The following is a 27,703-nucleotide window of genomic DNA, read 5'->3' on the forward strand; positions in this document are numbered from 1 at the left end:
CAGGCAAAAGATTCAAGGTTCAAAATAAAGTAATGTATTGATTCAAATGTCAGGATGGTAGAAGACCAAACTTGCCCTATGCTAAGGTGGGATTTCCCTGCCTGAATGATACTAAGGAACGTCTGAGTCAAAGAGTTTAACTTAAAAGTCTGCTGTCTGTGTCCAAAACCTATACTTGCCCTCACAACTAAAGCTAAACAATGTATAGGGATGTCAATAATAAAGAAAATAGTGTTTAACTCAAAGTTCTGAGCTTCTTTCAGCTCGTAGCTCTTTTCAGCTCTCCTTCCCCAAGTTCAAGAAGGTTCAACAAAAGTCTCAAAATTACCTTCTCGCCCTCAAGGTAATGCAGTTCCATACAATCGTCCGGGTTCGCTTCCACTACTTCAAGGCAACACAGTTCAAAACACAGAGGTCTTGAGGCTCCATCCTCAAGACAGAATATGTAGTACATCAACTCTCAGGGTTCCCTTCCCCAAGATCAGCAACGTGTCTCACAGCTTCAGTCTTTCAAACGTTCAACACAAATTTAGGTCCACTTGACCCTTCTTCTGGTTTATTTAAAAAGTTCATTTTTAGTGCAGCTTTTTAGTGTATTTTGCAATGTCTTTGGGTTCTCGTAGTTCAGGGTTCACTGGTCTAGCCACAGTTGTCAGACCACATGGTCAAACCATCACAGGTCGTGCAACCAGGGTCCCCAGGCTCTTCAGCACACACAGGGCCTTCTATACCTGCTTAAATGTTCAGAGTTGCCTTCACTTAACTGCTCTTTTGTTGGCCTCTTGGCTTTAGCAGATTCACACTTTTCTGGCTTCTCCTGCTTAGCTTCTTGGCTCTGCCAAAATGTGTCACACACCTCTTGCCAGCCTTGACCTTGCCGTATTGCATTTATTCTTAAAGTTAACTTTGTAGTGATTGTGTCCATATTCCACCTTCTGATGGCACTCTTTCACGCTTCCACTCTTTCTTGGATGTAACTTTCTTATGGACATCTCTGTCTCTTGCTTTGACCATAGAAATTGTGCTCCATTCCACGTTATCATAAGCTTAATTACAAGGTTTCATTCAGTTCAGTATTCACTGAGCAGTCGTTATGCTCGATTTCAAGTTTTCCTTTGGTTCGGTATTCAATATGCATTTGGTATATTTAATTCCAACTTTCCATTCGTTTTAGGATTCAACATATATTAAGTATCTTCAATTTTAGGTTTCTGTTTAGCTCGGCACTTAAAATGCCTTTACATTGTTCAATTTCAGGTTTCTGATCAGTTCAGTAATTCATATGGGTTTACCCGCAGCCCACTAATAACACCCCGTTCAGCCAGTGCCTTGCTTTGACACTCACCGATCTCTGGTGCTGCTCGTCAGTGGCTCCTGCTGCTTCGGTCTTCTCCGGCATGTCAGCGAGCCAGCTTCTGCAAGTCCCGCTCGCACTTCGAGGCAAGCTGTGCACACGCTGATGGCTCTGTCGTCTCTGAGCGGATGCAGAAGGCATCCACTTTCCCTCTGTGACACCGCAGCACCTGCTGCAGCTTCCACGTTTCAGAGGCTCCCTCTCTGGCTGCTGGCCGGCATTCTGGCTCCTCCACAGGCACTGTTACGCTCACCTGGCTCCCACAGGGGCGTCGATCTGAACTGGACAGCTGCGGCCTCCACCAATGTGATGCGTAGTGCCGAGATGACGGACTGGACTAGCCCACCTAGCTTCGTTTGCTTGGCCCGTAGGAATATTCTTCTGCAAATGGAGAAAGGGAATTAACCACCCGTGGAGTTGAGCGTTAACCCTCCCCCACTCCCGCTGTTCTCCCCACTGATCACCTTTGATGTCCCCTCTTATAGTCTCACCTGATGGTTTGGAAAGATGAGCTCTCCATCCTGCATTGAGCGCAGGGGCGCGTTGATAACCAGTTGCTTCACTGGCTCGAAGGAATTGGTGAGTTCCAGAACAATATTGACTCTGAGATTCCCGGCAAGACGCCGTAAATATGTAGTTCGTAAGAGTTCAAATGTCTGACTTTCACTCTTGTCCGATTCCTTGCAGGTTGCAGCTTGACCCTAGCGAAGAGTTTGTCGTGGCAACCGGTAATATTCAGGTAAGGATTTGTATTATCCAACACAGTTCGATAAAATAATGTCAATATGTAACCTGTTGCTTTCTCCCTTATTCAGGCGCTGAGAGAAAATATGAAGTCTCGGGGAATAATGCCTCTGGCGGTAAAAACAGGTAAGTCTATTGTGGTGAGGAGGTTTCCCCTTGTTTGTCCCTTTGTTTCACCTTGCTGTCCTTTTGTTTCCCCTTAGGGGCCGGGGTTCAGCGAGGATGCAGTGGAAGCTGCGCCGACCCGTGAAGAGGAATAGTACCCCCGGTGGTAAAATCAGGTAAGTCTATGGGGGTAACTAATATTGCCGCTGTGTATTCCCTTGGCTCACCTTGCTGTTCTTGTCTTCCCCTTAGGTGCCGGAGTGCGGCGGGAGCATGCAGAAGGATGCGGTGGAATGTGAAGATGCTGCGAAGGCCGGTGAGTTCAGCGCGGCGCTGCTGCAGGCGAGGCGACGCGCATAAAATAACTTATTTCTTCCAGCTCGAAGGCGCGATGGATCTGGAATTCAGGTAAGGATCAAAGGTATTGCTCTTGTTCTAACCTTTTCTCCTTCTCTCACCTTTTTCTAGGAGCTCCGGACTCGAGGCGGGCGTGGCAGAAGACTGGATGCAGACTTGCAGGCACGGTGAGCATTACGCTGCTGGATGCAGAATAACGCGAAGCGTGTGCTGCTCTTCGGGCGTGGTTTAAATAGCCTCCAAAGTAGTCCCAGGTAAGTATTCCTCCCCAGTCCCACCCGAGCAAAAAATAGTCCCTTAGGTAAAGTAGTCCCATCCAAGCCTCCTTTGGCTTGGAGCTCTTGCAGCATGGTCTGCATCAGGTGAGTTTGCAGCATGGTCTGCATCAGGTAAGTTTTAATCTATGAGCCTGGCGCCTATGGCGCCAGGACTGACTCTCCATAGGAGCCTGGCGCCATAGGCGCCAGGACTGCACCCAAATAGCCCCTAGCAGGGGTTGTTGGGATTGCTTAGTATAACGTGATGCCTGCTTCCGGGGTTGCTGGACTTGGTCTGGGGTATCATGATAACAGGAAATGACTAGCTCTTGTAGTTCCTTTTGTGGCAGAAATAGCCGCCCTTGGTAATAAGGCAGGTCATTGGTGACAGAGTATTCCGGGCCTTTCTTTACCCAGTCCTGCAGGGCTGTAGAATCAAAGAGTTGTTGGATCTTTACCTGAATGTCCTCTAGTGTCTGTAGAGTTGTCAGGCCAAGAATCCTTTGTTCGGAAATTATAGGTACTGGTTCTGGGTTCACTTCTGCCTCTCCCATCCCTATTCGGGATAAGGCGTCTGCTTTACCATTCTTACAACCTGGTCGATAGGTTATCACAAAATCGAACTCAGCAAAGAACAATGCCCATCGGAGTTGGCGTGACGATTGGGCCTTGGCTGTCTTTAAATACTGTAAGTTCCGGTGATCGGTGATCACAGTAATGGTATGCCTGGCACCGAGAAGATAGTACCGCCAAGCCTTGAAGGCGGATTTAATGGCTAATAACTCCTTGTCGGTAACTGCATAGTTTAACTTGGGTGCCGAGAACTTTCTGGACCAAAATGCTACTGGGTGAAGCTAGCCAGTTTCAGGGTCCTTTTGAGACAGGACAGCTCCCATGGCTAGACTGGATGCATCAGTTTCCACTATGTATGGACGTTCAGGGCGCGGGTTCTTTAATACAGGTGCAGGCATGAATTTCGCTTTCAGCTCTTGGAAGGCATTTTCAGCTTCTTCAGTCCACATAAAGCTTTTATTTTTTCACAAGAGTGCTGTGATGGGATGTACAACATGTGAAAAATCCGGGATAAATCTGCGGTAGAAATTGGCAAAGCCAAGCATGCTTTGTACTCCTTTAACTGAACTTGGTGATGGCCACTTAAGAATAGCATCCGCCTTTCGTGAGTACATTCGGACTCCTCTTGGGGTCAGGATAAACCCAAGGAATTCAACTTCTGTGGCATGAAAAATGCATTTTCCAGTTTTGCATATAGTTTGTGCTGGCGCAATTTCTCAAGGACTGCTCGGACATGCTTCACATGGTCAGATTCTGAAGAGGAGTATACTAGAATATCATCGATATATACGACAACACAAACGTCAATGAGTTCACAAAGGACATCGTTCATGAAGTATTGGAAGGCTGCTGGTGCATTGCACAACCCGAAAGGCATCACCTGGTATTCGAATAACCCATACTTAGTGCGAAAAGCAGTCTTCCATTCATCGCCCTCTTTTACACGTACCAGATGGTATGCCCCCCGGAGATCTAGCTTAGTGTATATGCAAGCGTCCTTCACTTGGTCTAGTAGTTCAGGGATCAGAGGCAATGGGTATCAGTTCTTAACAGTTATCTGGTTCAATGCACGGTAGTCTATGCACGTTCTGAGGTCACCTTCCTTTTTGGGCACGAAGAACAAGGCTGAAGATGCAGGGGACTTGGATGGGCGAATGAAGCCATTAGCAAGGTACTGGTCTAAGTATTGTCGTAGGTGAAGGTTCTCAGGTTCCGTAAGGGCATAGATCCTGCTACAAGGGGGTTGCGCACCGGGTATGAGATCGATTTGACAATCGTACGATCTGTGAGGTGGTAAGGTGTTTGCCTGTTCTTTTTGGAAGACATCCTGGAATTCTTGGTACTCTGGAGGTAGTTGCACGACTGCTGTGGTTACTGGGGCCAGGCCTGCGTTCAGATTTTTCTTTGGGTAACAGGTTTGTGCACAATCCGGGAAGGTTATTCTCTTCTCTCGCCAATCAATACAAGGATTATGTGTTTCCAACCAAGGTATCCCCAGTATTATTTGGAACTGTGGGGCTTTGATTAGATCAAACACAATAGTCTCTCGATGCCCATCCTGACCCAATAGTGTCATCTCTGCGGTGGAATGAGTTACAGGCCCAGATGCAATTTCAGTTCCATCAACTGTGGTGATGACATCTGAGGTGTTTTTTTCGGCAGAGAGGTAGATTCATCCTGGAAGCCAATTCGTAGTCCACATAGTTTCCTATGGCCCCGCTATCAATGTATGCCCTTACTGCGTGCATACGCGATGGCTGCCTAGGATCTACGAGGACCATTGGTATGATGAAATGCCAGGTCTGAGTATCCTTCTTCAAGCTCGGCAAGTGGACCTCTACGCTTGTCGGGCGTGGTCGTTTCCCGAGTCTGATTCCATATGGCTTTTATCAGCAGCTCCTACCACCTTCTTGGGTGGTTTTACAGGGCAATCCCGTAGAAAATGCCCAGAAGTTCCACAATATAGACACAATTGCATCTGCCGTCTCCTTTCTCTTTCCTTCTGGGTTAAGGGTCCTTTAACCCCTCCGATTTGCATTGGTTCTGAAGCATCTGCTCCTTTGGGGTTAGCGTGGGACTTGACCAACACCCGATTCTCAAACTTGGCTCGATCAGCCTTTCTGTTCTGAAGTCTGTGATCTAACTGGACCACTAAGTCTATATATTCAGCGCAGTCTTGAGGTGGGTTCACGACTTGAGCCAAGACATCCTTGAGTTCTCCTCGAAGCCCTCGATGAAATTCCGTGATTCGTTTTACCTCAGGCCATCCAGTTTCCACTATCAACCTATTAAAGGTCGCGATGTATGATAGAAGGTCCTGGTTACCTTGTCGTAGGGACAAAAGTTTGTTATCCAGGGCCTGTCCTTGGGAGTGCCGGGCAAATAGTCTTTCCATGCTCATTTGAAAGCCCTGAAAATCCCGAAGAATTGGATCATCCTGAGTAACTAGTGGAATTGACCAATCAGCTGCACTGCCGCTGAGATATGACAAAACGAAGGCTACCTTGGCTTGATCGTTTGGGTAGGCTCCGGGTCTGCATAAAAAGTGCAAGCGGCATTGGTTCATAAACACGGCAAACCTTTTGGGATCTCCGGCAAAGCGTTCGGGCAGAGCTAATGGAATACTTCCTGGTAGGTTTATTTGCACAGGGTTACTCGATGACACAGGAGCTGGATTCCCCCCAGGACCTGGTAGGGGTGCTTGTCCAGCCTGGCTTTGCAGTAGTTGCCTAGCAAGGTCATCAGTTCGCTACTTTGACAAAATCAGTTCTCTCCTAGGAGCATTGGTTTCTTGACGGGCGGAATGCACTTCAGCCCTCAGTTCCCCTAGTAATTGGGCCAATTGGTCAGTTTCTGAGGTATCCATAACGCCCGGGTGGGAATTTGTGGGTAGGCTTCGCATTCTGTAACGCTCACCTGGCTCCCACAGGGGCGTCGATCTAAACTGGACAGCTGCGGCCTCCACCAATGTGACGCGTAGTGCCAAGATGACGGACTGGACTGGCCCACCTAGCTTCGTTTGCTTGGCCCGTAGGAATATTCTTCTGCAAATGGAGAAAGGGAATTAACCACCCGTGGAGTTGAGCGTTAACCCTCCCCCACTCCCGCTGTTCTCCCCACTGATCACCTTTGATGTCCCCTCTTATAGTCTCACCTGATGGTTTGGAAAGATGAGCTCTCCATCCTGCATTGAGCGCAGGGGCGCTTTGATAACCAGTTGCTTCACTGGCTCGAAGGAATTGGTGAGTAGTAGAACAATATTGACTCTGAGATTCCCGGCAAGACGCCGTAAGTATGTAGTTCGTAAGAGTTCAAATGTCTGACTTTCACTCTTGTCCGATTCCTTGCAGGTTGTAGCTTGACCCTAGCGAAGAGTTCCTCGTGGCAACCGGTAATATTCAGGTAAGGATTTGTATTATCCAACACAGTTCGATAAAATAATGTCAATATGTAACCTGTTGCTTTCTCCCTTATTCAGGCGCTGAGAGAAAATATGAAGTCTCGGGGAATAATGCCTCTGGCGGTAAAATCAGGTAAGTCTATTGTGGTGAGGAGGTTTCCCCTTGTTTGTCCCTTTGTTTCACCTTGCTGTCCTTTTGTTTCCCCTTAGGGGCCGGGGTTTGGCGAGGATGCAGTGGAAGCTGCGCCGACCCGTGAAGAGGAATAGTACCCCCGGTGGTAAAATCAGGTAAGTCTATGGGGTAACTAATATTGCCGCTGTGTATTCCCTTGGCTCACCTTGCTGTTCTTGTCTTCCCCTGAGGTGCCGGAGTGCGGCGGGAGCATGCAGAAGGATGCTGTGGAATGTGAAGATGCTGCGAAGGCCGGTGAGTTCAGCGCGGCGCTGCTGCAGGCGAGGCGACGCGCATAAAATAACTTCTTTCTTCCAGCTCGAAGGCGCAATGGATCGGGAATTCAGGTAAGGATCAAAGGTATTGCTCTTGTTCTAACCTTTTCTCCTTCTCTCCCCTTTTTCTAGGAGCTCCGGACTCGAGGCGGGTGTGGCAGAAGACTGGATGCAGACTTGCAGGCACGGTGAGCGTTACGCTGCTGGATGCAGAATAACGCGAAGCGTGTGCTGCTCTTCGGGCGTGGTTTAAATAGCCTCCAAATTAGTCCCAGGTAAGTATTCCACCCGAGTCCCACCCGAGTAAAAAATAGTCCCTTAGGTAAAGTAGTCCCATCCTAGCCTCCTTTGGCTTGGAGCTCTTGCAGCATGGTGATGCCTGCTTCCGGGGTTGCTGGACTTGGTCTGGGTCCCCGGGGGTAGGCATCATGACAGACACCACCATGGCTGCCTCCTGTACAAACAGGTCCCCTGCTGGTTTTCTCCCCACAGGCCTCCCTGTTCCTCCTCCCTGCAGTGTGCTCTGACTCTCTCTTTATACACCTGCAACCTCCTAACAGGTTGAAGGTGCGAACCCTTAACTAGGTTTGCCTGACTACAATAAAGGGACATGCTCTCACCATACTCTGCATGCATCTTCTTCGTCCCAGTACCAGAGTGGTAAAATGAAAGTGTAGTGTTCATTCCTCTTAGTCTCCTCTTCTTCGTCCCAGTACTTTTAAAGGTTGAATGAAGAAAAGTGAGGGAAGAGGTCTCACAATTACCCATAAAGGTCAGGGAAGGGGTTGGTTGGTTACAATTAGGGAAAGGGGGATACGATGTCTCACCTGAGGGTACCCCATTTCCAAACTCTGAGGACCCTCCACCCAGGTGATTCTCCCTCTCTTCTCCACCCCCCAGTTTTCGGGATGCAAGAGTGATGGCCTTCCCCAGGCCACCTCGAAGAGGATCCAGGGGGTTTAGGAGTGAGAATACCCTCAGGTTTCTCACAGCCGTAAACCAAATAGTTAGTTCTACAGTTTATGATTCCTTATATTTGTATGTTGCGGCCATTATATGTATATTAGCGGATCATTTTGTTCAACGCATATCTGCAGAGGTTGTAGGTGCCACATCTATGGAAACCCAAAGCAGGGGGCAGCCGTGTTCTGGTAGGTCAGTCAGACTGTGTTCTCAAGAAACTAGGACTAATGATGTTGCCCACGCTTTGGACTCTCATGAGTACCATGTTGGGTTTGCTGTAATATAATGTTTAAGATCCTCATCCAGTCTCAGAATGTTCCAGTGTTTCGATAAGATGTTCTGAATTTCCTTGCTATGTGCTGAAATTCTAGCTATAAAGTACACCCATTCATTGGTTTGTTTAGTACATTTTTTCTTGGGTGTCACTAACATGTTACTGTCTGTTGTTCTTGCCAGAGTAATAGCTGTTGCTATGTCTTGGGACCGGTATCCACTGGCCTTAAATCTGTTTGCAATCATTGTAGACTCTAAATCAAAGTCCATGGAGCTGCTACAGTTCTGTCTTGCCTGTAGCCTTTAGCCCTTCGGAATATTGCATATCACACTACTTTTGTGTCCGCTGATGGCATGAAGGACTGAGTTAAATTCATTGGCTTTCCAAAATTTATGTGTGCTGATTACATTGTTTACAATGTTAATTTCTAAATCTAGAAAAGTGATATGGCTGTGACTTGAGGTGCATGTTAATTCTATGCCATATCTGGTTTAATTAGGTTTATCAGTGTAAGCATTTAGTTGGCCCTGATCCCCAGTCCAGATGACGAAGATGTCATCTATATAACGTTTCCAAAGTAGTACATTCTTTTACAGGCCATCTGGACTGGGGCAAGTGCATGTGGGGCCTCAAATTCTACCATGAAGAGATTCGCAAAAGTTGGAGCAAATATTGCTCCCATTGCTTCTCCCTTTGACTGTGAGTAGTATTGACCCTTGAACAAGAAATTGTTATTATGCAGGACAAATTCGAGCATTTCTTTCAACATTTTACCAAATTGGTAGTGTGATGCAGATTTGTTTTGAAGCCAGTACTCCATCGTTGCAAGTGCCAGGTCATCCTTGATGTTAGTGTAAAATGCTTTAACATCAAACAACACCAAAAAATAATGTGGTTGCCAGGTAATGTTATGTAGTACATTCAGGATATCCATCGAATACCTGGTATATGATTTAAGTTTGAAAACCTCTTCTCGTAACTGGGTATCTTTATATTTGAAAAGGGGGTTCTTTAATCCACCCTATGCCCGACATGATTGGTCTAGTCTCGGGAATGGGTTGGAATGCCTTGTGAATTTTGGGCAGAAAGTAGATCGTCGGAATCCGACCCAGAGTATGCAGGAGAAATTCTTTCTCTTCTTCCTGTAGAATGCTGTAACTGTACCACTTGTCAATCAGTCTGAGAAGATCCTTGTTTACTATAGCGGTGGGATCAATCTCCATTTTGGAATAACAATTTGGTATGGAGAGTTGTTTGGCAGCTGTAATATAATCAGCAGTGTCCATGATTATTATATTCCCCCCCTTGTCAGCAGGCTTTATGTCTATGTGGTCATTGTCCCTTAAATTCTTCAGAGCTGTTCTTTCATCCAGATTTAGTTTATCTGATAAGTATGTCAAATTTTTCTTTAGATGTATGAGATCTTTGGTGACCAGCTTGAAAAGAATATTGATATGATTGTTCTCTGAACTTGTTGGCAGAAATGTTGATTTTTTTCTTCAGCTTGCTGGGGCATTGTATGTCATATTCAATGTCAAGATTACTTAGAAGCGTAAGGTCTTCTATTGGTGTATTGCTCACCAAGAGTGCACAGACAGTTATTTATCACCAGTACATTTGCAGGGCAGAGCAAATACTTTGAACGCAGGTAGACGAAGCAATGTCTTACACCCACACGCACAATTAGAGGATAAGTAGCACTTATACGGCTATGTATTCATAGTTAAACATACATAAGCAATAAGTGATAACACAGAAATAAATCACAGAAAAGATAGTAAATTAGCAAGAATATGGGCGTAACTGAATTCCTCATCTCGCCAGAAGCGGCTGGAAGACCCCGGTAACAGCCAGGCCGAGAGCACAACAACCCACGGGGATTTCAGAACAAGGTCCCCCCCCCCGACTGAGGTCTTTGTGCTTTTCCCCCCTGACCTTTCCAGAGCCCCGCATTATATGCCTTGCTCAAAAGGGGTGGCAATTTCTCGAACCTTCTGGTATTAGTGCTTGCGTGTTGATTAGTGACTGTTGGTTGCCGGCTGGGTTAACCGATAGTAACTCCAAGGAGCAAAGCGCTTCTCTCTCCTACAGCATCACGGAAAACAATTCCATAACTCATCTTGAAACCTTGGCGCGGGCATAGCAAACCATAACAAACCTTATCGGGTACCAGCCGGCACCTGTGGATCCTAGCTTTCCCAGCACTGTGTCCTTGGCTGAGGCATGCGTACCAGTCTCAGCAACGAATAACGTTCAAAATATGTTTTTCAGCAAGTGCAGCTTCCACTGAGGCATTGAATAAATATCCATTATGGCTCTGAGTGCCCCCAAAATGCACTGCGCACCAGCGCCATGTTTTAGCTCAAGCGTCACAATTGGTGGGTCTTCCGTTAGGGATAGCAAAAGATTAGTTTGAGCTAGGTCCCTTAACGTGAGGGCCGTAGGTTGCATTAAGTGATATCAATTTGAAACTGGAGACCATGGACAAATACGTAACATCCGAGAAATTGGCTGTTCAAAATCTAGCTGTCCAGACAATCTCACAACAAGCCATAAACATGTAGGACGGGTTGGCAAAGACACTTGCCACCCCTCCTTGTCCTCCAATGGTGATGGACATACAGCTTTCTACAGCGTTTAGTAGAATTTTCACAAGGGCTAATACAAAGAATATGATGGCAGATAAAGTTCAAGACATCTGGGTATCGACTGATCCAGGTCCTGGCAGAGCTGCAAAGTTAAGGAATACGTAAAGAGAGGTGATAAGAGATGAGGGAAAATTCAAGAATAAGAACACTAGGAGTAATTCCCGTAAATGTTTACGAACTCGCCATACTACTGAAGCCACAGCTTCCTCAGCTAAGGAAAAAATGACGTATGCTCTGTTTTTGCCCTACAAAAGTCTACGGCAGCAACCACAAACGTTAATAGAATCCCCTCTCCAGAATAACTGCTCAAGTGGATGTAGCGTTTACATCAGATAAATACATGGTGACTAGATAGAATGGCTGCACTCAAACGATGCCATCTAGCGAAGGAACGTTTAAGGCAATCAGTGCAACATTTGCATCTTTGCTCCATAATTTTGATATGCTAAACGACCATGGAATGTCTAGAAAAAAGCAAAATCTCCTAGGGATGAACTTAGCAATTGAACCGGAAGAAGGTTTGGTGACTAAATATACTTGCAGTACCCAGACAGCACTCAAACGATGTCAACCGGTGGTACAACCACCAACGACCACATTTGTAAAAAATCAACAACCCAATGACTTATGTGGAAAAATAAAAAATGCAAAAAAGTAATGGGGAAAGCGGACATTCTCAGGGAGGAAGGACGTATGATACAGCCACCCAACTTTGTTTCGATTTACCTCTGAGAGAATTGACGGGGACAGTGAAAAAGGCAGAGGAGTTGCAGAAGGTTAGGATAGAAATCTTCTCTACTAAACAAACAAACATAATTCATCACAAGGAACTGCAATGTGATCTTGGATCTCAGTCTCTGTTCGAATATTTACGGCAAGTTGGTGCAAAGAACAGGAATGAGGTTACACTTGGTCTTCCTACTGAAACTTGTCGGGAAAACATCACATTACCCCAATTCCTGCGGGATGGGCCAGCTAAAGCTGGAGTTAGTGGACGAGTGGACTTAAAGGCGTGTTCCAACAACTCTTCCTCTCGACAAAACACCTTTATGTATTCTATGACACTTACAGCAAGTGCTCCTTCGACCAGATCTTTTCTACCTTATGTAAGAGAGTCAGAAATGACAAGGCCATGCATTTAGTTCTGACCCATCAAGAAGAACGGTGCAGGATGACGACCTTTGTGGAAATTGTCAGTCTGGTAAATTGAGAAATATATTTAATTACTTCAAGTATTCCCAATGTCAAAACCTACCATGCATGAAAGAGGTTCGTATAAAGAGAACACGTCCTGTTTAATTTCAAAGCTAAGGGAAGACGACAATACATGTAGGTATCAGGTAATATTATCCCCATATATATGTTCGCCGTATATAATATCGCCGGGAAAAGGTTGTGGCGATATTATATGGGTGACCATATATATAGGGGCAGTAAAAAAAAAATTTAAAAAAGGGTTTGGGGGTTGCAGGGTTGTCCCCCGCATGTTCCATGCAATAATGTCCCTACAAAAAACGCCCATTTTTCGGCGATATTTTTGCATGGCGATATTTTTGAGGGGACATTATTACATGGAACCCACATGTACTGGAAAATGCAGTGTATTTATAAAACCTGTACAGGATAACACGGAACCAGGAAATGTGGAAGTGCAGGATCTAGGGACTAACTCGTCATTTTTGATAATAGAATATATACTGGGCACTGGATTTTGCGCAGGTTTAACTTTGAATCGTACTAACTTACTGGCACTTCTTAATAAAATTCCAAAATTACGTTTACTTTCGACAAAAGACATAGACCAGGTAAACTTTTATGATGACAGTAGAAATGATATTGTAATAATAAAAGTCCCCTCAGGGAATGTTTACTCTATGCTGCTAGATGACGTTGATGCATTCAGATCACTGGGTTTTGATCTTGGACTGTGTTCTACGAAATTTGTAGAGACCCCTTGGGGGGAACCAGTTTTGAAAATGTTAAGATCGAGGGGGGATTTGCATATGGCCGAAAACCTATCAATTATAAGATTTACAAATAAGGAAAATAGAAGGGTACATTTTCTTGAGTCACAAATGTGGGCTCCTATAACACGAGAAAACTGGGACTGTCTTCCTGCCACTCTTGCCAGTAAGAGGGCACCCTAGTAGCCTATCTCCAAAGGCCAATGGATTAGACACCGGATCTACACTATACAATGTTTCTTTGGGTTCTTGGAACGTTAGGAGTTTTAGTAAATTAACACAAGACCTGAAGATTGGTAATATTTTAAGCTACTATTTTATAGTCTGCCTCCAAGAAACTTGTGCGATTGATACCTTGGTCTGGAACTGATATCAAGTATTTCAACATCCGGCAACCCGACTAAATGGTGGTAGACCATCTGGGGGGTCTATACATAGCAGATAGTCACAAAATGAATGGAAAGATAATTATTGCTGATGTTAGAGGTGCACTGCTGGTGGACATAGAGGTTGCAAATAGTTCCAGTTTGAAACAAAATGTATCAGTAAACATCTATTGGTACCCTCTGTGTTCACATTTGACAAAGTTTCTGGGTGGGCTGAGTAACATTTTTGAGGTTTATAAAGTGTAATCACCAGAGGTGGAGATTGCCCTAGCAGGTGACTATAAATTCACACCGTTTATCACGTGCCTTGGGTAATGCTACATATTCTGAGTCTAAACATACTGAAAAAAATCAGCAATATGGACGAATTTGGAAGGAATTCTGTGACGGATGGGGTCTTATAATTGTAAACGGACAGGTAGCTGGTGACATCCCGAGTAAGCCTACATGGCACAGAGATGCACTAGCTTCTTGGACTGACTGTGAAAGACTGTTTCATATTTGTAAACACTTTGAAGTAGTTCAGACTATGGCAAATGATCACAATATGTTGGTTCTTCAATTAAATGTAGAATTCACATCGCTTCAAACAACTATGTGTAGAAATCCTATAGTGGATCAACAGAAGAACCAAATTTCATGGAACCCGAAGTGTGTGGAGCAAAATTAACATGTTTGACACTGTTTGGCATTCAATTATTTTAATTAACAAGCTTAGGGTGCTGTCCGTAGCTAGTTTCCCAACCTTTCTGGCTAACAAAGTAAACAAATTGTAAGGAACGCACTTGTTTCCTGTTCGCTCTAAATGACCTCATATGTTTGATTACACTGTATAAACAAGAAAGAAACAGATGTGTCAGGCTATTGGTGAATTGCGGGGAAGATCTATTAAACTTGCTATTAGAAATTCGTTCATTAAAAAGGAAAAACAATCCTATACAAACTGGGTTAAGTCACATAAATACCTAATGATGCAAAGAGATGGAGAACTAATGCTTGAAGTAATTCTGTTAAAAAATGGAAAACGTTTTTGGTCATTAATGAACAACAGAGACTCATTATGTAAGCAGAAATTATAAATCCGATCCCTGAGTAGCATTGGCAATCTTATTTTTAAGAATTATATAGGAATATCAATGCAGAAACCTTTGATTTTGTTTATAGTGACCAATGGGAATTGCGGATTTCTCTTGAACAACTGCATAATAATATAAAATGTTCCTCTAACTCTGGGGCTCCTAGTCCAAACGGCCTGTGTAACAGGATGATGAAAACGACACCCTGGGTGTGGGCATTGATTCTGTTAATACGTTTTTAAAACATCTTAAGGACAAAACCACTACCACCATCCTGGAATACATTAGTGATTGTGCCGATTTACAAAAGAGGTAACTGACTCAACATATTGAGTTGCCGCCCGATCGAAATTGAGGACTGGATTCTTCGCACTGATAGATTATCTAAATTCCAAACAGGTTTTAGAAGGGGGATTGGGACAGATGCAAGCTGCCTTCTTATTAATTCACGGATAAGAGAGGAGCAGAGAGGAAGTGCTCTACGGTGTGAGAGGCTGAGAGGCTGTAAACTGACTGTGTGCTGCAGGGTGCTGCTACAGCTTTAAGCAGTTTACCCACGCGGCTTTGCTGTGCATATCAGCCCAGCCCACAGCGGAGGCGGAGCAGAGAGGAAGTGTTCTACGGTGTTCCACGGGGTAACGCGGTTGTGTTGTGCTCCGTTGTTCTCCGTACCTTTGGACCAAGGACCTGGAAAATTCCATTCAGTTCTTTGGAGTGGCGAACCCAAGAGCAGAAAAGGATAATAAAGAGAAAAATGAAAGTCTTGGATCAGCTAACTTGCAAGTAAGGAGCAGGTGGCTGGTGGGCTGTGTGGGGGCTGGAGCAGGAGACTCTCTGTTCGCGCATGTTTTGCTTGCTTATTGCACTCACTTAGTACCCCTGGAAGTTAGCAGCAGAAGTAAGCAGCCACTCACCTTCCTGACACTTGCCTGTGACAACTAGACAATTATTGCACCGCAGAGACTGTGGGGCTTTGACCCGTTTATCTGTGTAGCGCCTTGGGGGCCACTTTCAAAATTTATTGTAACTGTATCCGAAACTCATACTTCCCTGTTTCCCGTTGTGACTCCAAGCCTCGATTTTGTAAGGAGGACAACTTGGACTTTGTGTCAGCTACGGTTAAATCCACTCTTGAGGACAGTCGAACTGTACTGGGGAACGGGCGGGGGGAGGCATTACATCTAATATGGACGATGAAGGTAGCTTGCCCCAAACCCCCGACCTGCAGCCTTCTAGTGACCCCCAGTCTGGAGTGCACTTGATCCCCACAGTGGAAGTAACTAAGAAAAACATTGACACATGAAAATACCCTTCAAAGGGAAGGGATGGTACTGGTGGAACAAATACCAGAGGCAGCAATGGTGCTCCAAAACGACATTGACTTTATTGTACCTCTAAGTGAGGAAAAGAGCGATAACTGACATGAAGCCACGGCAGAAGCCAATGGACTCAACTTGGAGGAGGCCACACGCCCTATATACCCCACCAAGTCCTAACATCAGCAAGAGCAAATCTACACCTCTTCTATCTGCAGGAGTGATAGAAAATCCGAAAGTAGTAGAGTCTGTAAAACCACGACACAGTACCCAGGAGGCACATAGGGGAGCCACACCAACCTCCTCATATACATTTGGTACAACTGCCAAATATCAATCACATAATCATTTGGCTCAAGGCACTTTGGAAAGTACCTATAGACCCTGCGGTATCACGCCTGTTCTGTTGAAAGGGAATCAGTGCTTTCACTACTACAGGAAAGACGATAAACAACGATGGGACTGGGGTAACACTAAAAGCAATTTGAACACTAAGGACAATGGTCTAATGCCCACAGAAAGAGGTGGAAATGGCACAGACCTTTTACCCGGCTTGGCTGCCGGGAGCCAAGGCAGTCTGTTAGATACACTCCCAGGTGTAGACACCATAACAGAGGGGGAGGCTGTTCTGGACAATGAACCGGACTCAAGGGTACAGCTCGCCACTGGACGTTGCCGAAGCTCGCCGGCATTTGATTCGAAGCGGCTGGAACCTGCGACCACGGGACTAATTGCAAAACAATGTGCTTTAGCAGGCTCACAAACAGGCAAGAGACAGCAGACAACATTCTTCTCAAAACTAACAAAGACAACCCCCGCAAATAAACGACAAAGGATTGACTTGGGAAAAGCAACATCTTACTCCCTTGATGAGGGTCTATTGATGGATTTAATAGCCTCCCAGGTGGAGCAAAGCAAGGATGAATCGAGTAGTCACAGCACAATTGATCCCAAACTAACAACAGCTTTTTCTCTAACCATGGCACCTTTTATGAAATTGATTGAAACCCAAAATGAACAGATAAGAGACCAAACTACAGTGATTGCAATGTTGCACAGCAAAATGTTCTTTGTAGAAGGGTTTATTACAGCTATCCAAACAAAAATGGATAAAAACGAGGAACAAACTAGCAACATCTTGAAGAGTATATTAGAGGCCGTAATTTGAGACAAAGAAAGAAGATCAGAAAGATTCTTTCCACTCACACACTCACAACATCCGTTGGGAGGAGAGCCACTGAATATGGATGTCTTTAATGAGAAAAGGTCTTGCGTGGGGGACAGTGTGATCACTAACAAATCAGGGAAAATATATACATCTGTATCCACACTCACAGAACAAATGCCCCCTGTAACTATAGTCATTGTAGACACAGAGGCCGAAGGAACAAGACAAACTCTTAGCCAATTTACGCCTGTAGAGACCCAAAACATCGTGCTGGTACCACCAGTTGAAAAGAATAAACAACCAACAAGTGAATCCCACTCGCCCCCGAAGATCTTTAACATCTTTGATAAACTAGGTGAGGGCGACAAAGGCTTAGTAAAAAAGACAGACTCCCCACAGTCGAAGAGACTAGCCTTTCGGAAAAAACTTGAGCAAGCAAAAAAAGTACTGGCGAAAAAGACACCGGCCAAGACACAGCCAGCCAAACCACAAGATGAAGTGAGGAAAATTGGGGGAATGGTAGCGCCTATGAAGAAGGGGACAAAATCAAATTGAAGTACTACTATTCGAAATATTCAGAGACTGGAAACTCCAGAGATGTTTGACAGAGGATCAAAGAAGCCTACTGCCAGCCTAAGTGTGAAAGAGATCCAAGATGTCAATGTACAAAAAACTGCGATAAAACTACCTGAAGTTCAAGGGCAGCACGATGATATCGATGTTGCCCTACTAAATCTATCTACCTATTCTGATGATTCAGATTCAATATGTTCAATTGGGTCTGAAAATCAGTCATAGAGTGGAGAACCTGACTTTAAACTCACTGACGAGGAGGACGAGACCAGGCCGAGGAATCGGAAGAGGAACAGGAGCAGCGTAATAAACAGGGGTCTTCTCAGAAAAAGACTCTAAAGGTTAGATTCTCTAAAGACTGCAGAACTGTTGAATCAACCGACTCAACTAAAGAAAAGATTTCAAGCACTAGTGGCCAGAAAAATGAGAACCATGATGAAACGAAAAAGGACGATCTCGACTCAGAGCAACTGGTAATAGAAGAGTACAAAATCTGGAATCAGAATAGACATGGCAAGCTGGAAAGGAATGATGCGGCTCAAAGATCGAGCGGAAGACACGTAACACAAGAGAAAGACAGCATTAGAATAATGAGGTTGGCTGAGAATTGTGACAACAGGACTCCCTCGCGTTTGAGGGTGGTTGAGAATTGTGACAACAGATCTCCCTCACGTTTGAGGGTGGTTGAGAATTGTGACAACAGGTCCCCCTCTTGTTTTCTGCTAGAAAGGGTCTTAAACATCAAAGACAACTTGATCCTCAACAGAACCAATATTTTGAGACTCATTGGGTCAGTCGAGGAATTCAAGAAAATACAATTGAGGGTTATACTGTTAATTGAATTTCCAGAGGACAAGCGCCTAGATAGAGCTCTGATGTATATAACGGACCGCAGAATTAAAGACACTTTCATCAAAGAAGGTCATAGGCTCCTCACCATGGACTTTTGGCTAAAAGAAAGAGAAATACCGTCTCCCACATCAACATTTGTATTCGAAGAGGATCGTCATCGCTCTGTCAAACCGGTACATGGGAAGTCTACAAGCCTGAGAGGCAGGGAGGTCCGTCCGGAGGAATTATTAAGCGAGAAGTAAGCAGTAGGAGAAAGACAAGCGTCACGCTGGGTAGGAACAGATTACCTGGGAAATTACCTACTGCTGTTTAAACAGCCTGGAGGGACACGCCCGGATAGCCCAAGAGAAGACTGGAGCTGGCTAGCGGCTACACTGGCCAGGAAGTCATAATGTCCAAAGAGCAGACTCCTTTCTCTTCCAGAACCTGACCATCTGTTCTTGGAACACCAGGGGATTTGTGTACCTATTTGGGGAAGGAGATCTTGTAATTGAGAAATACGAAATATTGTGCCTCCAGGAGACTTGGCTGAATGAGGAACCATCCCTGGAAGGCTACAAAGTATTCCTGAACCCCGCTGCTAAAGGGAACTTAGGTTGACCTATGGCAGGACTGATTACAGCGTGTAAAAGAACAAATGGTTGGAACAAGCTCTCTGTACAGAACCCTTCGCCATTGATTCAATTTGTGTTGCTGGTAAAAAGGTACATTGAATACAATTGGCACCTACTGATATGTAACATCTATTGGAACCCTGCGTCTCCATTTGCAGTAAATGTTTCAGAGATGGTCATGAATTATATCGATGAAGCCAGAACTCACTACAACAACATTGATGTTCTGGTATGTGGGGACTTAAACATTGAATGCTTTAATTCCAGGAATGAACTGATAACTAATCCACCAAGAGCTGCCACCACGAAGATATTAAGGGGCATTAGCCGGAGAGAAGACCTACAAAAAAGAAATATAAACCTGTTGAATGGCAATACAAGGGGTAACATCCCAACATCCCACCAAAAGCAACTTGGAAAAGAGGACCTTACACAAAGATCATTGACTACATTTTTGCATCAGAGATCCTTTTGGGCCAGATGAGTCACTTGGAAGTGATACCGTGCAACAAAAGTGACCACAATTTGTTGGAGATGGTGGGTAGTCACGTCAAAGATAATGTTGGGCAGTTTTCTCACTCGTACAATACTGATAATATTGAGGTAACATCGGGTCTGAACAGGTTAAGAATCTCTTTTACTGCCCTTAGTAATCTAACCACATCCCTGTTTAATGGCAAAAGCAGGGATGCTTCTGGCAAAATTATATTACCACTTCAATATCCACTGGCATTGAAAATCTTTCAGGCCAAAGCCAGAAAAGGTTTGAAAAGTGTGTTCACAAGGAAACACGTCTTCAACAAGGACATCAATGAAAAGAAAAAGTCCATTAAAAAACTAACTGTGCAACTTAGAAAAGGAACGCTCCCTGACGTAAGAGAAAAGATTAGAAAAGAGAAACAGTCACTTAAAAATTGGTTGAAAATGCATCAGCATCAGCTCTTGCAGGCTGACGGGGAGAGAATGCTAGGTCTGATGGCCAATAAAAACACGGTTGAGATCTGTAAGTTGCTGGACTCTTCAACGGTTCCACAAGACGCGATTCTTGAAAACTCAATATTGTCGTCAACATGGGAGAAACATTTTGCGGGTTTATTTTCCAACAAGACAGGGGAAAGACACGCAAAGGTTACACTCTCCAATTTACCTTGGACCTTCGAATTTGATAGGGAGGAGATACTTACCCTAATAAAAAAAGCAAGCTCATCAAGGGCGAAGGGCCCTGACGGCCTAACAAATGCTATTCTGAAGCAACATCCGGAGCATTGGGCTGACTTCATGCTGTCACTGTTTCAGGAAATTAAAATGACAAAGAAAATACCCACCTCCTGGACCAAGTCAATTGTGGTCCCGATCCATAAAAAGGGTGATAGGTCTTTCATCTGCTTCTCACTGGGAGTGAGGTCCTGTTTCCACCCTCCTGGCCATCTGTTGTTCTCCTGCACATGTGGAGTTTGTGCCTGGCTGCTGACCATTCCATTAGGTAGGTGCACTTTCTGCGCATTACTGCACGTCCAGGGGAATTATTGAACCAAAAAAATCGAAATTTGAAAAAAAAGAAGAAAAAGAAAAAAAAGAGGAAATTTGCATAAAATTGTTGGAAAGGACTGTTTTATTTGGCATTTTCATCGTGCAGCCATTTTTTGAGCTTTTTAATACCTGGAGCTGCCTTGCTATTTTGAAAGCACAAGTTTTTTCCTACTATTGCTGCTTATTTGACTGTTTTTGGCGCTTCCAAGATGGCTGCCGTGGTTTTCTTTTTTGTGTAGGCAGGCTGTGGTGAACCACCTTGCCCTGTGCTGCACTCCCATTGGTTGCCGAGTGTTTTCTTCCATCCAATCAGGGACCGGCATGCTTCAGCTGGCCCTGTCAGCAAGGCACAATGGCTGGAACTGGTTTCTTTCATCTGCTTCTCACTGGGAGTGAGGTCCTGTTTCCACCCTCCTGGCCATCTGTTGTTCTCCTGCACATGTGGAGTTTGTGCCTGGCTGCTGAACACTCCATTAGGTAGGTGCACTTTCTGCACATTACTGCACCTCCAGGGGAATTATTGAACCAAAAAAATCGAAATTTGAAAAAAAAGAAGAAAAAGAAAAAAAAGAGGACATTTGCATTAAATTGTTGGAAAGGACTGTTTTATTTGAGATTTTCATCGTGCAGCCATTTTTTGAGCTTTTTAATACCTGGAGCTGCCTTGCTATTTTGAAAGCACAAGTTTTTCCCTACTATTGCTGCTTATTTGACTGTTTTTGGCCCTTCCAAGATGGCTGCCGTGGTTTTCTTTGTTGTGTAGGCAGGCTGTGCTGAACCCCCTTTCCCTGTGCTGCACTCCCATTGGTTGCTGAGTGTTTTCTCCCATCGAATCAGGGATCGGCAGGCTTCAGCCGGCCCTCTTATCAAAGGCCCACTCTAAAGCCTCTGTTTGCTCCCTGTCTGCTTCCGTAAAGCTAATTGGGGTCCTCCCTGCACCTTAACCACAATGATGCTGCCACCTCACTCCTCAAAGAAATCCGGACTGCCTTGACTTTGCCACCTCCAGAACTATGGGTTAGTTCCCTCCTTATGGACTCACTCCTACTGCCTTTGACTATCACTGTTCTTTCTGCTTTTTACTCCCATGCTGTCATCCTGCTGCACAGTGCTTCCTAAAACCCTTTGCTAACATCCGATTGCAAGATTGAAAAAGTCAAATCTTGCTGTTTTTGCTTTGTGCTTAAAAGTCAAATCTTGCTGTTTTTGCTTTGTGCTTAAAAGTCAAATCTTGCTGTTTTTGCTTTGTGCTTAAAAGTCAAATCTTGCTGCCCATTGCGAAATTCTCTGTATTTTGCTTGTATACTGTTTCTTCTCTGTAACTTGCCAGCCCAGTGACCTCACCACTCTCTTTTGTCCCACACCTACCTGCCTTAGCCCCCCCATTATCTCCATCCTCTCCTCACTTCCACCCCAATGGCGCTTTCTGTTTCTCCTATCTTTTCCAATTGCTTCTCCATTGACTATCCTTCCCTTCTCACTAAGTCTGGTAGGAAGAAGTTCAAAAAGGATATCTTGGCCTCTAACCCTGGTCTTCCTATCGCCGACACCTATTCCAATGCTTCCGCCAGACAGACCCTTACCGATATCCTCTTTGTCGTTCCTTCGCCAGATCTATAGACTCCTCATATGGTCTCTGTGCTCTGCCCTATCTCCTCCTCCCCCATTAATGGTGGCACTCGCTGGGAAGTTCTCATGGCTTCCTTCGACTCCTCTAAAGTCATCATTAATGTCCACCTAAATGGCACTGTCATGGTCCAAGGCCCTCAGGCCAATCTCCTCCTCTTTGATAGGCGCTTCCCTCGCCTCATCAATTTCCTCTCATCTCCTGCTGTCCCCTCCTCTTCCCCCTTGGCTACCTTGCCCTCTCTCTCCTCCTCCTCCTCTGCCCCTCGTAGGGCTCTTTCTTCTCCGCAGGGCGTACCTCTGAAGGTCTTTAAGGCTGGCAACCTTCTTCATATTGCCACTCTCAACTCTCGCTCTGCCGTCAAACACTTCTCTGACATCTGCCACCTCCTTGAAGAACTAGACCTTGATGTCCTTGGTCTTACTGATACATGGTTCACGGCCAGCTCTGTCTCGAGCTTTGACACTCTCCTCCCTGATGGCTACAAGATCCTCTCAGCACCCAGATCCTCCCGGTCCGGTGGGGGGGTAGCCCTGATCTTTCCTGAGTGGATTCCTGCCTCTATCATTCCCACTCAGACCTGCTCCTCTTTTGAATGCCTTGTCTGTAGGCTTTCTCTCTCACCTACCCATTCTCTTACTGTGGTTACCATCTACCGGCCTCCTGGTCAAATCACCTCTTTTCTCTCTGTACTCTCTGAGTGGGCAGACCTCTCCTCCTCCCTCCTGGCCTCTACCACTCAACTCCTCCTCCTCGGTGACCTAAATATACATTTAGACTCTCCTTGCTCCTCCTCTGTACTCTTCCGTGACCTCTACGAATCCTTCTCCCTGTCCATCCTCCCCTCTGGCCCGACTCACTCTGCAGGGCACACACTCGATGTCTTGATCTCCTCTGACCTCCCCCTCTCCATCCCTCTGACCACTCCTCTCTCCTGGAGCGATCACTCCCTCCTCTCATCTCATCTCTCCCTCTCTTCCCCCCAAGCCACGCCTACCCCAACACTGCCACCTACCATCCGGCCCATGAAGTGTGTGTCAATTGAGGCTTTTGCCACCACTTTCTCCCCCCCCCCTCCATCTTTGGCTGTCTCACATCCTGACACAGCCCTGTCTCTGCTCTACTCTTCAATTTCTGATACGCTTGATGCTCTTGCCCCTGTCATGAAGATCCGTTTGAAGTCCAAAGCCAAGTGCAATTCCTGGTATGACTCTGACCTAGCTACACTTAAACGTAAGTGTAAGGCAGCTGAGAGGAAATGGAGGACTTCCTGTTCATCCTCTGACAAACTGGCCTGTCGCCTGCTACAAAGGCAATACCGACTCTCTGTCCTCACCAAGAAGAGAGTCCACATTCAAGCTTGTGTCTCTGTGGCATCTAACAACTCGGTCGAACTCTTTAAAATCTGCAAGGAGCTGGCGAACCCTGCTGCAGTCTGCACCCCTCCTGTTGCCTCCCAGGCCCTTTGCAATGCCCTTGCCTCTCACTTCATTTCAAAAACCCAGGACATCCTGTCCATCCTCTCCACCCACACCCCTCCTCTCCCCTCTCCATCTGTGCTTGCTGACCCTCCTTTAGCCACCCTCCCACCATCCTTCTCGTCCTTTCCTCTTTTCACCCCGGACGAGGTCGCCAGACAAGTCTGATCTATGAAAGCCTCGTCAAAACAGGTCCATCCCTGTTCCTCTAAAACCATCAAGGACCACATTGACACCCTTGCTCCGGCCCTTGCTGATTTTTGCAACCACTCCTTTGCCTCGGTATCCTTCCCCTCCCCTCTGAAGCACTCCTTTGTGCATCCTCTTCTCAAGAAACCCACAGCTGATCCTTCTTGTCCAGCTAACTATCGCCCAATTTCCATTACTCCCTTTCTTGGCAAACTCCTGGAAAAGTTGGCCATCTCTCAGCTTAACCTTCATTCCAATTCTGTTGGCTGTCTCCATGACCACCAGTCTAGCTTCAGAGCTGCCAGAAGCACGGAAACTGCTCTCCTAAACATCCGTGAGGATCTGCTCTCCAACCTTGACTCTAACATTCCCTCTGTCCTCATTCTCCTCGATCTCTCTTCTTCCTTCGACACGGTCAACCATACCATCCTGCTCAACCGTCTCCGTGAAAACCTGGGTATCACTGATCAGGCTCTGGCCTGGCTGACCTCTTTCCTCTCAGATCGACCTCCCAGGTCCAACTTGGGTCTTTCCTTTCATCTATCTTCCTCTCTACCTGTGGTGTTCCCCAGGGGTCTAACCTCTCGCCCTGGCTTTTCAACCAATACCTGGCAACTCTCGCCCACTGCATTGCCACTTTCTGCTCAAATTTCCAGTGCTACGCTGACGACACTCAACTCATTTTCAGGCTGCCCTCTGTCATCTCCTCTCCCTCGCTCATCTCTGATTGCCTAACTGCCATTCAAGATTGGTGTTACGCCAATGATCTTTGTCTGAATGCCAGCAAGACGGAGATCCTCCTCATCGGCACACCTTCACCATCCTTTCCCCTCACTCTCTGGCCGGCCTCCCTTGGCCCTCCTCCTACCCCCACCTGCGAGGCTAAGAACCTTGGGGTCATCTGTGACTCCACCCTTTCCTTCTCCGCCCACATCTCTGAGGACTCTAAAAAGTCAAATTTCCGACTGCACCTCCTCAGAGGTACTCTGCCTTTCCTCTCCTTCCCCCAGAAGCTCATGGTATCCCAAGCTCTGGTTCTCTCTAGCTTGGACTATTGTAACAGCCTATTTCTAAATCTACCTGCCTCTACTGTCCGCCCTCTGCAACTAATCCAGAACAGTACTGCGAGACTTGTCCTTGGCCTCAAGCCCTGGGATTGTATCTCTCCAGCTCTGAAATCTCTCCACTGGCTCCCAGTGGATGCAAGGATGACATTCAAAACCCTCTGCATTGTCCACAAGGCTTTCTGGGGCCTGGGTCCAAATTACCTTTAGCTATCCCTCCGCAAATACCTCCCCTCTCAAGCTCTTCGCTCCTCTACCTCCAACTCCCTCAGAGTCAGTCGTTTTTCAAAGAAACGAGCTGGGGGTAGATCTCTGTCTTCGGCTGGGGCCTCCCTCTGGAACAGCCTCCCTACCACTCTAAAACTTGAGGAGAACCATCTCCGGTTCCGGAAGCACCTCAAGACCTTCCTCTTTTCTTCTGCCTTCGCTCCCCCTCTCCCCTGCTGATCTGTTCTCTCTTGGCACTGTGCACCTGGCCACCCTCTGTCGTTCGGGCCCAGGTACCTGCTCACCCTGCCACCCTCCCGCACTGCCTCCGGGCCACCCCTGGCACTGGGGTCTGCATCTGTACCCATACAGCCCCCCACTTTTTCTTCCTGCACTTATCAGACCTACCCTGTCTGCTGCCTTAAACCTAGCACTTGCAAGTTGCTGGCTGCATTACCACTGTTTGTTCCCTTTATTATTTATTTATTGTTATTTATCTGTTTCTCCTCTGCTTTGCACTTTCCACTTCTCCCTCCTTCATGCACTTTCCCCCTCCCCCTCTCCCATGCACTTGCGCGTTCTCAATGTCACTGGGCCTAGTAAGATCGCTGTTTTGTTCTCCCCTGTCCCCCTCCCTTGCCTTGTCGCGCTCTGAAACACTTGTGTACGAGCGCGATAGAAATAAAATATCAATCAATCAATCAATCAATCTGATCCTGCCAACTACAGACCTATCGCTCTTTTGGACGTAGTAGGAAAGTTGTTTTAGCCATACTCCTGGAACATTTGAATGCATGGTCCCAACAATCACATCACCAAGATCGCTGGCAGTCCGGCTTTAAAAAAGGGACTGGAAACGCCTTAAACCTTTTTCTGATAAACTTGTTGAAATGCAGGGTGAAAGTAAGTAATCAAAGCAAGACTTACATAGCGTCAATAGACCTGGCCCATGCATTTGACTCAATAAACAGGAAAACTCTATGAGAAAAGCTGTTAAAATGGGATGTCTGACAGATCTAAGAGAAGCCCTGGAACTCCTGCATTCTGAAACAACATTAAGAATATGGTTGGATAGGGCAGGAACTCTGTCGAGAGAAATTGGAACATCATCGGGGATAAAACAAGGCTGTAGATTAGCACCAGCCATATTCAACGTTTACATATCCGACATTGAGGAGGCATTTGAAGATGTGAGATGCTTCTGCCCAAGGATTGCAGGTATCCCAGTAGGAAGACTACTTTATGCTGACGACCTTCTAATCATGGACCAAACTGAAGTGGGTCTGCAGAGACAGTTGAATGCCTTGTCCAAATATGTGGACGCTAATTCATTAACTATCAATCCGAAGAAGTCTAAAATCATGGTCATAGGAGATGCAAATAGAACTCGCAGAATGAAGAGAAGCTGGAGTCTCCAGGGGGTAAAAATACCAGAGGTTTCAACAATGCAGTATTTGGGGCTAACTGTGAACAACAGTATGGTGGACTCTCATGGGGTAATGGCCGTGAAGTCAAAAGTTAAGAACCTAGCAACCCAGGCTACAGTAATTAATCGCAATTACGGCAAATTTACTCTATTAACCATCATCAACTTCTATAAACGGAAGGTGACTCCCATTCTGACGTATGGCTCTGAAACTCAACTACAACTTGCAGGCTCTCTGTGGCGTCAGGTTGAGGGAGCATTTTGGCGACGTGTCCTGAACATACCAGATTCTCTCCCAGTGGAAGTGATTAGGAGAGAAATGGGAACGGTGTCATTGTACTCCATCATGGTGTGGAGATCTCTTTCATTGTTGAGGAAATGTTTACAACCCCTAGGTGAAGGTGAGTATGAAGTCTTATATAAGGCTATTTTCTCAAACAGTGAGAAATCCCTAACTGAATGGAGATCTAAATGTGTGTGTACTAAAAAGCTTAGCACTGAGCGAAGAGCTCCTATTGGAAAATCCGGATCACATCAAGAAGAAACTTTATGATCAGGATTGGATAGACACAGGTGAACGGATTCGGATCATGAAAAGTGGTGGAGGGATAACGAAAGACACTAGGAAACGAGGCCAGGTTCCAAGATACTTGACAAAGTTTCCCTCTCCCACCCTGAGACAAGATTTCATGAGGTTCCGTTTTAAACTGTATCCAACAAAAGAAGTTCTTGAGAGATGTAAAACAGCCGCAATGCGAAATTACACGTGTCGGCTCTGTCAGGGCATGCCCGAAACCCTTGAACATCTAACTACAGAATGTGAGTCACTGAAAGACCTAAGAACGATGTACCTGGGACCTCTGTTTCAAATTTCAACAATAACATCCCCCAACTCACTCTGGGCTAGCTTGTGTCAAGGGAGGAGAAACACAGAGATTTAAGCCTTGCAGGCTTTCGTCAAAAAAATCTTTGAGAGACTGACGGTGGAAGAAGATGAAAGGAAGAGACTCACTGAAATGAGATGAAATATTTATGGAAATTTAGAGCTTTTATTGGAACATTGGGAAGATTTACTTTTTTGTTGTTTTTTTTTCTCTTCCTTTTTTCTGAT

This window comes from Ambystoma mexicanum, chromosome 6p (genome assembly GCF_040938575.1).
Source record: "Ambystoma mexicanum isolate Mex_15411 chromosome 6p, UKY_AmexF1_1, whole genome shotgun sequence".
NCBI classification, from domain to species: Eukaryota; Metazoa; Chordata; class Amphibia; order Caudata; family Ambystomatidae; genus Ambystoma; species Ambystoma mexicanum.